At 47.0% G+C, this 13,443-nt stretch overlaps 1 protein-coding gene across 12 annotated transcripts in view; it reads right to left on the bottom strand.

Annotated features, from left to right (window-relative positions):
• LPP (LIM domain containing preferred translocation partner in lipoma) overlaps positions 1–13,443 on the bottom strand; it is a 443,967-nt gene that overhangs the window by 404,420 nt on the left and 26,104 nt on the right. For 6 of the 12 annotated variants that reach the window (XM_050964799.1, XM_050964800.1, XM_050964802.1 and 3 more), the window contains one exon: positions 7,286–7,400. The gene's annotated coding sequence lies outside the window, so the exon portion shown is untranslated. Of the gene's footprint in view, positions 1–473; positions 543–563; positions 652–2,885; positions 2,972–7,285; positions 7,401–13,443 lie in introns of those variants that run through there. The other 6 variants (XM_050964805.1, XM_050964812.1, XM_050964801.1 and 3 more) reach the window with 5 other exon arrangements.

Here is a 13,443-nt window from a genome sequence, read left to right as displayed (position 1 = left end):
TGTTTTCCTCTCACCTCCACCAGGAAAGTTTTAAAGGTTCCCAAGCTAGCATAGCTCAGTGAATTTTTATTCTTCCTGAAGCACCTGAGTTATTACTGTGCAGCGTTAACAACAGAACGCTTTGAATGCAGCGATGTCTTGTGCCCGGCGAGCCCGGGGGCTGTTCTGTTATCACTCCACCAGGCTGCAGCACGGAGATGAAACACAGCGTACAAGCCAATTCCTCCCACACACCACGGAAGACAAAGCATTTAACCCTGCTGAGCCAGCCCAGAAATGCTTCAGAAATGCATTTAAAGCTCTATAAGGAGCTCTGTAAGCACGTTGACGTGCAAGCCCAGAGTACAGAGTTGTTAATCAGGCACAGGAATATCCTGTGACAATTATCCTAACTCACTAGGCTTTCCTTAATGGCTCCATTCATGGAGCTCATGCCAACCCCTGATGAGGCATCCATCATAGAGCATGATTACCATCAGTGATGACAGGGTTTGCCTGGTCTCTTGAAAGGTGGGCTGGACTGACTGCTCTGGGAGGCTGTAGTCCTCTGGTTATCCACCCACCTAGAACTGCATGGATAGTGGCAGTATCAGCTGCTCCCAGGTGCTGCCTTGCTCAACAGGTCTCAGCCTAGACATGGAAAAAGGTCAACTGCAAAGTGAGAGGGGAGATCAGCCTCCATGGACCAGTTAACCCTCACGCCCGCCCAGTGTGTGCCCTCATGGTGCTGAGATGCAGCAAGTCATCTGCAGTGAGCCAGAGAGGCATATAAAAATTCACACCATCTTTGTGCTCATACAGCTGGCGAAAGAACCTAAAAATGTGGCTCTCCTGATGAGATGCCTTTTCCTCTCTCTAGTATTGTCTTGGGGCCCAGATCTTGTCCAATGGCCTAACAAGGCCTCACTGCCTTGCTCATTTTCTCTTCCAGCAAGCAGTGGCGGGGGGCAGGGGAGAATCAGACGAACAATTCTTGCCCTGGCACAAATCTGATTTTTTCCTCCCTCAAAAGCCCCAGCCTCAGCATCCACTGGTTGGAGAATTTTGGGTCCACAACAGATTTCCAAGTGCGACGTGAGCTTGGCTTTCCTGAGGAGTGACGCAGGCCCATGCGTGCTTGGCTGGAGGGATCTTTCCTCTTCCAACCAGAAGAATGACTGAATGACGGACGTGTTTGGCTGTGAAATGATAGCATACTTCGCAGAAACCTACAAGGCTCAGGAGTCAAAGGTACAGAAAGCACAGTACACCGACGACACTGAAAGCATTCAGTCCCATTGGTGGAAAGCATGTTTATATAAACACACACAGAGAAGGAAGGATGGTCTTTGGGTTCAGGTATTGGACTAGGATTCAGAAGCTGTACACTCTTTGGGACCACAACTAGCCCTTACTACGTATTCCTATAGTGCAGTGGTTTCCAACCTTTTTTCATTTGCGGACCCCTACAACATTCCAAATGGAGGTGCGGACCTGTTTGGAAATCTTAGGCAGTAGGCGGACTCCCAGGGTCCGCAGACCGCAGGTTGAAGTCATTGGTCTAGCGCACAGCACAAAGGGGCACTCATTTCAGTTACGGTCTTTAAGAGCTGCAGTAATATCAATGATACGTTGAAAATCGACAAAGGTTTAAATGCAACTGAGATTTGCAAACTCCAAACACCGTCAGTGTCTGCAAGACTGATCATTCAGGAGCTGAATGCCCTTTGAGTCATACCCTACTCTCGACACAAAGTAGATGCCCATTTGATGCCAAGAATGATCAAATCACTTGTCCAGATAAGTTAGCACCGATGCAAATCCTTCCCTTAATTAAAAAAAAGAAAAAAAGAAAAAAAGAGGATAATTTTTAAAAAACCTTCATTCTAGCTCTACACTTTAAAATAGGGAAAGTATGATGAAAACAGACTCAGTCTGTCTATAAACGTACTAGCTGGACAGAAGATATAGATATCCGTGATCATGACCAGTGATTTAAACCCCCCCCATTCATGCCCCTCCCAAGCTCAAAGATTTAGGACACTTCTCTCCTTTAGAAGCGCAGGACTCACTGGCATTCAACCCATTCAGAATCAACGTTGAAAGCTCTCCCCCTCATCTCTGGGCAGAAAGAAATTACACTGCAGATGCTGCACAATAGTGAATCCAAAAGGCAGTAAGAATACAGGGACAAATTCCAAACTCCTGGGCATGGCTTTAGTTGCCACAAATAAAACAGGGAACAAAATGCTCCAGGTCTTTTTAGCATTGACTTTCTGTAGCTTCCTTTCAGGAAAGGAAGGGTGGGGGGAAATCAGACAGCTGCGATATCGGACAGATTATATACTCATACTAAAGAGGAAAACACAAAAGAACAGGAAAAACTATACACTGAAAACTTGGGAGGAAAAAAACCTCAGCCTGTTAAAACGCTTTAACTTCTTCCTGATGCACAATAAATGTAGTTAAATATTAACTTTCACAGCAAATATACCTGCAGGTTATATAGCCCCATTAATAGACGCAGTTGCTTATGAGACCAAAATTGCACATAAGCTGTGTTTTACCTGCTGAATGCTATTCTAGGCGTGTATGTATTTCACTCTACAGTACTCTACTGTCCTGCTGCATTAACCCGCGGAACCAAAGGACGGAGGTGGAGCCTACTTAAAGGATCTTTCCATCTACAGCCAAACATTAAGCCCTCAGGTAATGACAGAGCCTGGGGGTTGATTCTGAGATGGATCCACCAGGTAATTCTCATTGCTGCGGGAGGTGTCTTTCTCTTTGACTCCTGCTCAATAAACCAGGTTACAGGACATAACACGCTTCACCTCCTCCCCAACCAACCCATCTGACTACACAAAAAACCAAGCCCCTTGCGTCTGCAATAACCATGTACTTACTGGAGTTCAGAGGCTGCCCCCTAAAGCGGATGGCATTAGGAACGAGATCCAGGAGCAAGAGGGCTGAAAACTGACGACAACTGGCTTCCAAAACAAGGGGAAAAGAGAGGAAAAAAAAAACCTTACAACAGGAATTCAAACCCTGAGTCACCTCCCCTCCCCTTCCAATAGACCAGTGTGATGGGTAAACATTTCCAAATATGGAGATCAAGACTTCAAAGGATGTCAAAAAAACCACCCTTCTCTCCCTAGCTTTGCCACTTGGACGACTTGCCCATCTTGAGACAGAATTCCGCCTGTGTGTGAATTATTAACTCCATGGGATGCACACCATGCTGCATGCCCCACTAGCATTGCAGTCCTTGGGTCTGCACTTGGGAAGCTCCCGGCTCGAAGTGCAACATGCCGAGCGGATTTAATTCCCTTTGCAACGGTGTACTGGGGAGAAAGCAACCAACCGATGAGGGAAGAGACAGGCCAGCAGCATTTTGCTGGCATTTTGCTACGAACATTATCGGCCTTTGCTGGTGCCACGCCTCCTCCCTGGAAGAGACTGTATCAGCAAAAGATGCACCACACTGTGGGTAGGCAGCCTAGCGTCCCATACATCATGGGTGGATGCAGCGCCTTGGGGAACTTCGCTGCAGGGTATTGTGGGATATCAAGACTCCTTTTGGGGAATTGTGGGAACTTGGGTCAAGTTCCCGCAATTTGCAGAACACCAAGCAGATCTTTTGTAAGTTTAAAAAAAAAAACAACACTACTCAAAGGGGACTGGGTAGATTTGGCCTCCGTGCCAAGGCATCAATGCACAGGCAGGTCCCTAGCAGCAGCCCAAGCAGGACACAGCCGAAAAGCTCACCAGGGAAGAGAGGAGCATGATCCAAACCAGGAGTGGTGCCAGGAGAAGAGAGAGCATGACCTGGTCACAGCAACAGACTCCCTGGCATAGCAAACCCTCAGGGGTGCATCCCCAGACGCACACATCTCAGGCCAAAGCATTTGGTTTAGATCTCTGACCCGTGGTGTCTCCAGGGGAAACATGACCTAGGTTTTATTACATTTGAAAAAAAAACACAGAGACTGGATATACCCTCTCAACAGGCTCTGCCAATGGAACCTAAGTTGCGGGAATCCCATGTAGTGGGCTGTACAGTGCCAATGCACTACAAGGGATGGCGGAGGGAGGGTTAGAGGTGTCTGGATCAGCCAACATGAGGGACCTGGGCTGATGCAGTGCTCCTCCCACGCAGCCTCCATGCAGCAATCCGACAGAGCCTGGCTGGATTTTAACGATGTCCCTCCCTGGCAGAACCGCTCCGACAGTGGTAAGTGGCCGGTGGGTATTAATGCTGCAGGCCCACCAGCACGAATCTCCCTTCAGGTGCAGCTGCTCCATGGCTGAAAGGGAAGAAGATCCCAATGCCTGTGCCCAAGGGGGAAACCCAGACTAAAAACTTCTATAACCCTTCTGTCTGGAGAGAGAGAGAACGGTTCTGGAGGGACATCAAAAGATCCAAGGGCCAAGACAGAGTGGAAGGATGGTCTAGTGGTTACAGCGCTAGACTGGGACTTGAGAAAGCCAGGTTCAATTCCATGCTCTGCCACAGATTTTCGGTATGGCCTTGGGCAAGTCACTTAGCCTCTCTGTGCCTCAGTTCCCCATCTGTACAATGGAGATAACAGCAATGTCCTATCACACAGGGTGTCATGAGGATACACATCTGAACTGCTAAGATACTGCACTGATGGGGGCCAAATAAATACCTAAGATAGGCAGCAAAGGGTACCAAGGCCTCCAGGGATCAAGATTATGATCGTTCCGATGTCATGGGAGATGGAGAACATGAGCACCTTTGCTCTGGAGAAACCAGAGTTATCTTGCCCATTAGGAAGAGATCAAACGTAGCTTAAATGCCATTCCCACTGCACAGAAAGCTTGACGAGGCAGAATGCACCCACAAAACAGAGATGCACCCAAACACACACACACCCCTCTTTAAATTTAAGGAGACTTAACACGAGCAACCATTAATTCAAAGAGCAATGACCGGGATGCACGACAGCACAGCACTTCGTTTTCATCAGGCAGCCGGAAGCTGGGACAGGTCTTTCCTGGGAGGTGGCTGTTGAATTACTTTTTTAAAACCCAGTGACGACACTCAGAGGGGTGCCAGCTGCACTTGTCTTTGACATGGGAACCGGGTGCATTCCTAATGCACCAAGGCCGTATGGAGTAGTCTATTCCATTCCATTCAAGGACTAACCCCCTGGTATCAGTAGGAGCAGGCTCTCTGCCATTGTGGTGATGAAGGCCACATCAGTGCCTGGATGGATTTTGTAAAACCACCTGCCCAAGGAATGCAGAGCAAGACACCAGGAAGCACATGAAATGGGCAGCAGAAGCCTCGGCACGCCAAGCACAGAGAGCAGCGAGGCGGGTGTTAGAAAAGGGGCCACAGGAGCACATTGACCCTCTGTGGATCAGGACTCAGAGCACAAACAGGCTAAGGTCCCCAGGAAAAGGGCCGGCAACATTTAATGAGCACCAGGCACCATCACTCTGCCTGCGTCTGCCGAGAGGAGAAATATCAGCTGTGTCAGCCTGAGAGAGAAATCACCCACCTTCCCTACTCACCATGAGAGGAACATAGGCTGCAGTGAGTGGGGGGCTAAGGGAACGAACCCCGGAGGCACGCTGGCTGTAAATGCGCCCATCTGATTTACACAGGGGCTGGCAGGACATGATTTACTGCCACTTGGCCTGCAGCATGGGATTAATGGGTCCGTGACCTTACAGGGAAAGATTGGACTCTCAACCAGAGATAATGTATCAAGAGATAAACGGGCTGAGAGCCGGGGACCGAACCCATCCTGGTCAAATTAATGATCCGGGCTGGCAGGCAGCCTGTTTTGGAAGCGCGGCTTTCCAGCAAGTTTAAACGATGCCAATTCGATTGGAATAAAGTGCTAATCTCCCCCGAAAGGTGGCTGCGTACCAGTAGTCTGCAGAGTGAGCCACATAAACAGCCAGTATGGCACCTTGAGAGCGCATGCAAAGCATTGTATTACATGCAAATACGTGCATTGTCCTTTTGTGACATGAGCATACTAGACACCAAAATGCCCCCAGAGCCTATTTACCAGCAGCACTTTCCTGGGCCAGCTCCAAGGATCTCCCCCGACTTTCCTTGCTCCAATTATACCTTACTCTTTTCGTTACTACGTTGCCTATTTAGCCTGACAACTCTTCTGTCTGCAAGGAAGACTGCAAGGCATCTCAGCACAGCAGGGAGAAACTCTGGCCAGATAGAGATCACTGATGTACAACACAAACTGGTCCTTCCCTGCACACGCCCAGTCTGTGCTAATCTAGGAAGCAAAAGCCCAGGGACTGAAAAGAAAAAAACAATCCCCCCCAACCCCTTGCACGGATCACCCGACACTAGGCCAGTGGTTCAGGCCACGACCAATTTCACCTAAATGACATTATGTAACCAGGATCCCTCAGTACACTTGATTCATAACCGTCTCCACAGCCAGAGCGCACGAGCGGCAACACCCGCACACCACTGGGGGCTTCGGCAGCGTCGCAGGAAGACGCAGGGCGAACGCCAGGCCCTCTTGCAGAAGGTGAGGATCCGGTGCATTTCAAAAGAAGCTGTCAGATTTGCAGACAAACTATGCGCTGTCAAATGTGCTAACACAAAGGTGTGTGACTGCTCCCATTTGCAGTCAAAGGCAAATACTGAGTCACAAAGAATTAATATAGACAGAAGTCACAGAAAAGCAGGAGCTGGCTTTTATCATCTTGGCCAGGAGCATTTCCCTAGGAGGCTGCATCGTAGCTCTGAAATGGTTCCACATTCAGAGAGTACATGTGTGCATGCATACAAATACTTTACACACATGTAAACACAGATGATATATTACACACGTGCACACACATGGATAAACTTTATATATCACAAGCATCACTGTGTACTGCACATGCATGTTTCATCTATATCCACTGCTACATTTTATGTATTTACATATACACACACACACCCTCAAATATATCATGGACACATCTGGTATCAGACCTCAGCACACCCACTTCAGCGAGCACAACAGAAGCTCTAAAATTCTACTCAGCCCAGGGCTCTGAACATTAATAACTTTGCAGAGATTCTGAGCACCTGAGCTCTCAGCTTCCCCACCACAGAAGGCACCGAGTGCCAGGGCATTCAGCACTGCACAAAGTTAGTGCCTGTGTCTCAAAACTTCAATGAGCCTCCATCTCCATTAAGTGATTGTGATTCCTTATGAAAAATCACAAACAAGGGTCTCGAGTTGGAATTCTTGGGGAGAAACCAGCACAGAATTACCCGGGGTGGACGAGAAATAGGTCTACGTACCAGTTCTAGCGCTGAACACTCCTGGATGAATGCAGAAAGGCACTTTGAAGATATTCAGGGTGTCCTCCTTCCAAAGTCTCCTCCTGAGTCACAACTCTGGATTTCTTTCCCAGCCCTGGAAAGACACACAATTAATCCCCGTGATGAACAGGCCTCGCTACAATTATTTTCCAAAGCTTGCAATTTAAACCACACTACTTCTGGGATGTTTTGCACATTTCCCTTGTACTGCAAAATCAGACGGAGGTTTAGTATGTGGATTCCTCTGGGACACCCATCATCTGTACGTTGTGAACAAGATTACAGCTAGTGCCAGCCAGGACAGTGAGTGACGGAGACTTTCAAGGCACCATGCTCATAAAACATGCTAACTTCTGAGAAGGGGTGGGGGGGAGTGCAGGGGAAAGAGACACAAATGATGTCAGGGGACGGGGGTGAATACGATCTGCTGGCACGCGTATCTGGGCTGCTCTGTTGCTGTTAAACCCCACCTTATCCACTTAGGGGGCCGGATGTGATCCTCAACCCCAACATTTTCCACAGTCAGAGTAATACACACATGGAATTACTTTTAGTGCAGCTTTTCTCAGCCTTTCCCTTTCCTCCTCGGCTGGATCCACATCCCAGGTCCTCTTGCTACGGGACCGCAGCTCCTAAGTGAACCTGACTCAATTCCCATACATTTCACTTTGCTGCCCTTCTAAGAGAAGCCCTGAAAACTCATGATGGTGGCAGTTTCACCCTTGCATAAAATGTAAGCAGAGTTATTCTGTAGCAGTCAGAGTAGGGCACTGGGAGTAAGGTTCTAATCTTGGCTTTGCCACTCCAAGTGTGGCCAACCCCCATGACCGATGTGTTGGCGTGTGGTACGCTGAGACAACCACTAGTGTTCCTCAGGCTGCACAGTTTCCATTTGTGGCTGTGATGCTAGAACCACTCAGCTGAGGCCTGCAATTCTCTCACCTGTGCTACGTACGAGGAAACATTTTTCTATCACAAGTAGTAAAACCCCGTGGTTACGTCTGGACCGTTTACAGTAATGGAAGAGGAAGGCACCTAGTTTTCCCACAAACAGGACACCTTTTCCATTGCTTCCACAACAGGTCTGTAAAGGGTACAGATTCCAAAGGGAGGATAATTTCCTTCCCCTCTCATCTGCAAAATATCCTTTTTAAGAGTAGCTTGTTTCTGTACCAATAGCCTGATGCTGGAATACTGACATCAAGGAGTGTATTTGGCCACTGGTTTCAATAGGAGCAGACCCCCTAGTGTGGAAAAGTCGTTAATGTGCATTGGGCTCACTCCTGTAATCTACTGAGCACTCTTCCCTGATCCACCCAGAGCACTTAGGCATGTTCTCAACTTTGAGCACCGTGAGTAGTACCACTGAAGTCAATGGGACTATTCACGTCCTTAAATCTATAAGCACTGATGAGGCCTCAGCGGGAGTGCTGTGTCCAGTTCCAGGCACCACACGATGGGAAAGATGTGGACAAACTGGAGAAAGTCATGAGGAGAGCCATGAAAATGAGGAAAGGTCTAGAAAACATGACCTATGAGGTGAGATTGAAAAAAATGGGTTTGTTCAGTCTGGAGAAGAGAAGACTGAGTGGGGACATGATAACAGGCTTCAAGTACATAAAAGGCTGTTACAAAGAGGAGGGTGATAAATTGTTCTCCTTAACCACAGAGAACAGGACAAGAAGAAATGGGCTTCAACTGCAGCAAGGTAGATTTAGGTTGGACGTTAGGAAAAAATTCCTTACTGTCAAGGATGGTTAAGCCCTGGAATAAATCACCCCGGGAGGTTGTGGAACGCCATCGTATGAGGTTTTTAAGAGCATGTTAGACGAACACCTGCCAGGGATGGTCTAGACAATACTTGGTCCTGCTTCAATACAGGGGACTGGATCAGATGATCTATCACTGTCCCTTCCAGCCCTATGTTTCTACGGTTCTTTGTGCTTTGCTGCACTGGGTCAAAGCACTCAGCACCTTCCAAGATCAAACCTAGTATGCTCTCCCTGTGACTCAGCCCAGCACTGATGCATCTCAGGATCTGACTCATGTTCAAGAACAAGAGACATCAGAGTTATCAGCCTTCCTACTACTTACTGCAGGCGTCACCAGACCTATAACTTAAAACAGGCAGAGCCAAGCCACAGACAGACTACAATAGCCTAAAACGTAGCCCATTACTGGCCTCTTCAACTTATTGCACGGTACAGACGAAGATGAAAAATTGCAGGCTGTTGTTGCGGATGAACTAAGCCAACAGGCAAATTCTCTCCATCCATCAAAGAGGAGACAAGTACAAGCAAATATTAGGGTTGTGTGTGTTTACACTTCATGTAAAACTGATGTAGAGTTATATGCAATTTAGGTGCTGCCCTTCGGCTCCTGGCAAGATGCCCTGAGATCTTATCTGAAATGGGGAAATCTACAGAACATTCCCCACTAGTTCTAATATTGGTTCAGTTGAGCCAGCATTAATGCCAGTGGCAACTCCGTGTAGATAATGCTCCTGTGACCAGACCTGGTTTTAAAACAGTTCTCATCAGACTTTGCGTTCAGCAGGTTTAACTAAAATATTTTTAAAATGTTACCACTGCGTACAGACCAGGGGTCGGCAACCTTTCGGAAGTAGTGTGCTGAGTCTTATTCACTCTAATGTAAGGTTTCACGTGCCAGTTATACATTGTAATGCAGGGGTAGGCAATCTATGCCATGCGTGCCAAAGGCAGCACACGAGCTGATATTCTGTGGCACTCTCACTGCCTGGGTCCCGGCCACCGGTCCAGGGGGCTCTGCATTTTAATTTAATTTTAAATGAAGCTTCTTAAACATTTAAAAAACTTTATTTACTTTACATGCAACAACAGTTTAGTGATATATTATAGACTTATAGAAAGAGACCTTCTAAAAATGTTAAAATGTATTACTGGCACGTGAAACCTTAAATTAGAGAGAATAAATGAAGACTCGGCACATCACTTCTGAAAGGTTGCTGACCCGTTGTAATGTTTTTAGAAGGTCTCTTTCTATAAGTCTACAATATATCACTAAACTATCGTTGTATGTAAAGTAAATGAGGGTTTTAAAATGTTTAAGAAGCTTCATTTAAAATTAAATTAAAATGCAGAGCCCCCCGGACCGGCAGCCAGGACCCAGGCAGTGCGAGTGCCCCTGAAAATCATGCCATAGGTTGCCTACCCCTGGCACAAACACTAGTCTGTTGCTGGGTCCCATGTGTTTAGCCAACTGGGAGTCAGCTGTTTATTCACTCATTCTGGGTTTGTGCCATGGGACATTCTAATCTTGGAGATTAGATTCTGCTGGGCTCAGACCTCTTGTCTGAGGCCCTTCCTTGGGATGCTGTTTGCCACAGCCTATCTTCCTTTTTCCTTTTTTTTTTTTTGGGTGCCCAACATAACAAACCTGATAACTGGTGCTCCGGGTTTTCTGAAAATAAAACCCCCTTGTCTCATGTGTTGGACACTCAAAAATTGAGGCACTCACAATCACTAAATCTCAGCCATTAAAGTGGCAATTGTCAAAACTATTTTATGATGTAGCAGCCTTTTTAAAAAAAAAAAAATCTCATTCACTCTTCTGCTAATTCACAACATTTATCCATGCTAAGGCCTGGTCTACAGTTGAAAGCCTTACTGGGGTCACTATTTTGGTTAGGGGTGTGATTTATTTTTTTAAACCGAAATAGTGATACCAGTAAAAGTCCTGATGTAGACACAGTTACACTGGTATGAAGATGCCTTATACCAGTGTAGCTTACCCCCCTTCTGGTAAAGAACAGCTGTACTGTTGTAACCGCGTCTGCGCTAGAGGGACTGCCCCGCCTTTAGGACACCGATACAGTTAAAATGATGTGTAGACAAGCTCTCAAGGAATTAGTTACCACTGTGAATTAACAAGGGTCTGTTGGTGTATGATTGACAGGCGTATGGGGAGGAGGAGGGAAATGAGTTTGCCTCCCTTTGTCCCTAGACTTCAATCCACCTCCATCTGACCGTTTCGTTTGAAATGAAAAATGCTTTAAAAATCTGCAGGATTTAGGCCGATACGGTCTTACACTTTAACCCACCTCGTGTCCAGTGCTTCGGATTCGTTGCCAAAATCTCCAAGATTAGGTTCCTAAATATAAATGGCCTAATTTTCAGAACTGCTACTCTCCTTTAACTTCCACGGACTTGAATGAGATTCCAGGATATTCAGCACTGCCGAAAAACCAGGCCACTTACCTTTTGGTGCCTGAACACTGATTGTAAAGCCTATATCAAGCAGCTCGCGTTGCTTTTTCAGAGCATGATGATTAGGCCTTTCTGGTATTAGGGCCCAGTCTTGCCAACAATCACACATCAGGGTAACTTCACTCATGAGAACAGTGCCACTGAGTTACTCACCAAGTAACTGTTTGCAGGATTGGGTCCTTATTAAGTTTATTTGGTTTCTGTGTTTATTAGGTTCTAATATTTTATACACATTGACAACAATAATTTTTCTGAAAAGAATTCAATAAAAAATGATAATGCAAAAAAATATAACCTGGAAGTGGGTGGGGTGGGGTGTTTTGTTTTGTTTTTATGATTTTCTTCTGGCCAACCCTCGTTGGGAAGTGAATCAAGTCAAAGAGTGACAGCTACCACTCACTTGCTGCCTTCTCGGAGGGGGGCTTGCTGCAGAAAACCAGGAGGACAGACACTCCACTGGTGTAAACCAGCACCGTTCCATTGAAGTCAATGCCAATTTACAGCAATGGAGGAGGTAGCCCTGGGTTTCCGCTCATGATGAAGTGTGCACTCTCCTAATCTATCGTGCCCAGCAGCGAGCTGTTTTGATAACTATGGCTTTTCAATCAACCACAACCAGAGTGTCCATGTCAGACATGCAGGGACTCACCACCACTGTGCTCTCAGGACATCCTGCAAAAGGAAGGATGATGTCAGACAGCTGGCAGTATGGGTCAGCTGCATCAGCTCTGATGGGTAAAATTAGCTCCAGCAAGAGGAGCATCTCACCCACAGGACTTTGCATACATCAGGGCAGGAGAGCTTTCCTATGTAAACCATGACCTCACCTCCATCCTTGCCTGCATTCCTGAGCCAGCAAACCTGGCTGCAGGAACAAATTACCAATTTTTAACTTCGACTTTACACTAAAGCTTCAAGTTTACTCCCAATAGTCATAAAATTGTCCCCCAAAAGGGGACCGTATCGATCTATTGCGCAGTGCATTCCTTTGGAGCAGTCCAGAACAGAAGGGCTCAGGCTGCACTGGACAAGTACTAGGATGCTCTCGCAAGCCAAGCACCCAATCGGAAGGGACCAAGCGAGGGAAAAGATTCATGCCCCGAGTGGCTCCTTTCTCCAGCTCCATCCTTCTGTCCCAAGACGGAAAAATGACCACAAGTTCTCCCTCCCTGCAGTTCTGCAGACAGAGAAGGGGGCTGGGGTTCTACAGACTGCTCCTCAAAGCACAGGGCTGCTATCGTGAGCTGCCAGCTCGTGGGGCCCCAGTATGATACTGGCCCCCTTGCAGATGGCGTTATTTACAATGTACACACCACTGCTTCTGGAGGCAGGTGAGGAAAGGAGGAGAAAGGCAGGAGGGGAGGCTGAGGAGCGAGGGAAACTGATGTGCATCATGGAGAGGCTCCTGATGAACAAATGAGTGAGACGGAGGTTCGAAGGAAGCCACCAGACGGGAGCAGTGAGGAATGAAAGAGGGATCAGTCACCATGAACCTTGATTAAAATGGACCTTGACAGAATAAAAATCATGGGCCTGATTCTGCACGGATCTACAGTTGCCAACAACAGTCACGCAGGATTTACACCTGTGTGCAATTGACAGCAAAATCAGGCCCTGTATTTTTTTTTAACCATCTCCCCATCCTCATGTGGCTAATAAACACTCAGATTACTGAAAGCAGATTATTTTCAAAACCACTGAATTGACTTTTCACCATTTGCTGTCTGCATTTCCCTTAGCCTGTGAATGACACCGGTCATTTTCACTTGCCTCTCCCCTGGGACTCCTCTCCCCTCCAACAAAGAAACCAGTTGCAAGGTCTAGGAATATTTTAAAATCCAAAACCAAAAAAGGCTTGCACAGACTATCATTAATATGGTAGATTGGGGC

The sequence above is a fragment of the Gopherus flavomarginatus genome, chromosome 8 (genome assembly GCF_025201925.1).
Source record: "Gopherus flavomarginatus isolate rGopFla2 chromosome 8, rGopFla2.mat.asm, whole genome shotgun sequence".
NCBI classification, from domain to species: Eukaryota; Metazoa; Chordata; order Testudines; family Testudinidae; genus Gopherus; species Gopherus flavomarginatus.
The sequence above is the reverse complement of the archived record's forward strand: the minus strand, read 5'-3'. Positions and strand labels throughout refer to the sequence as shown.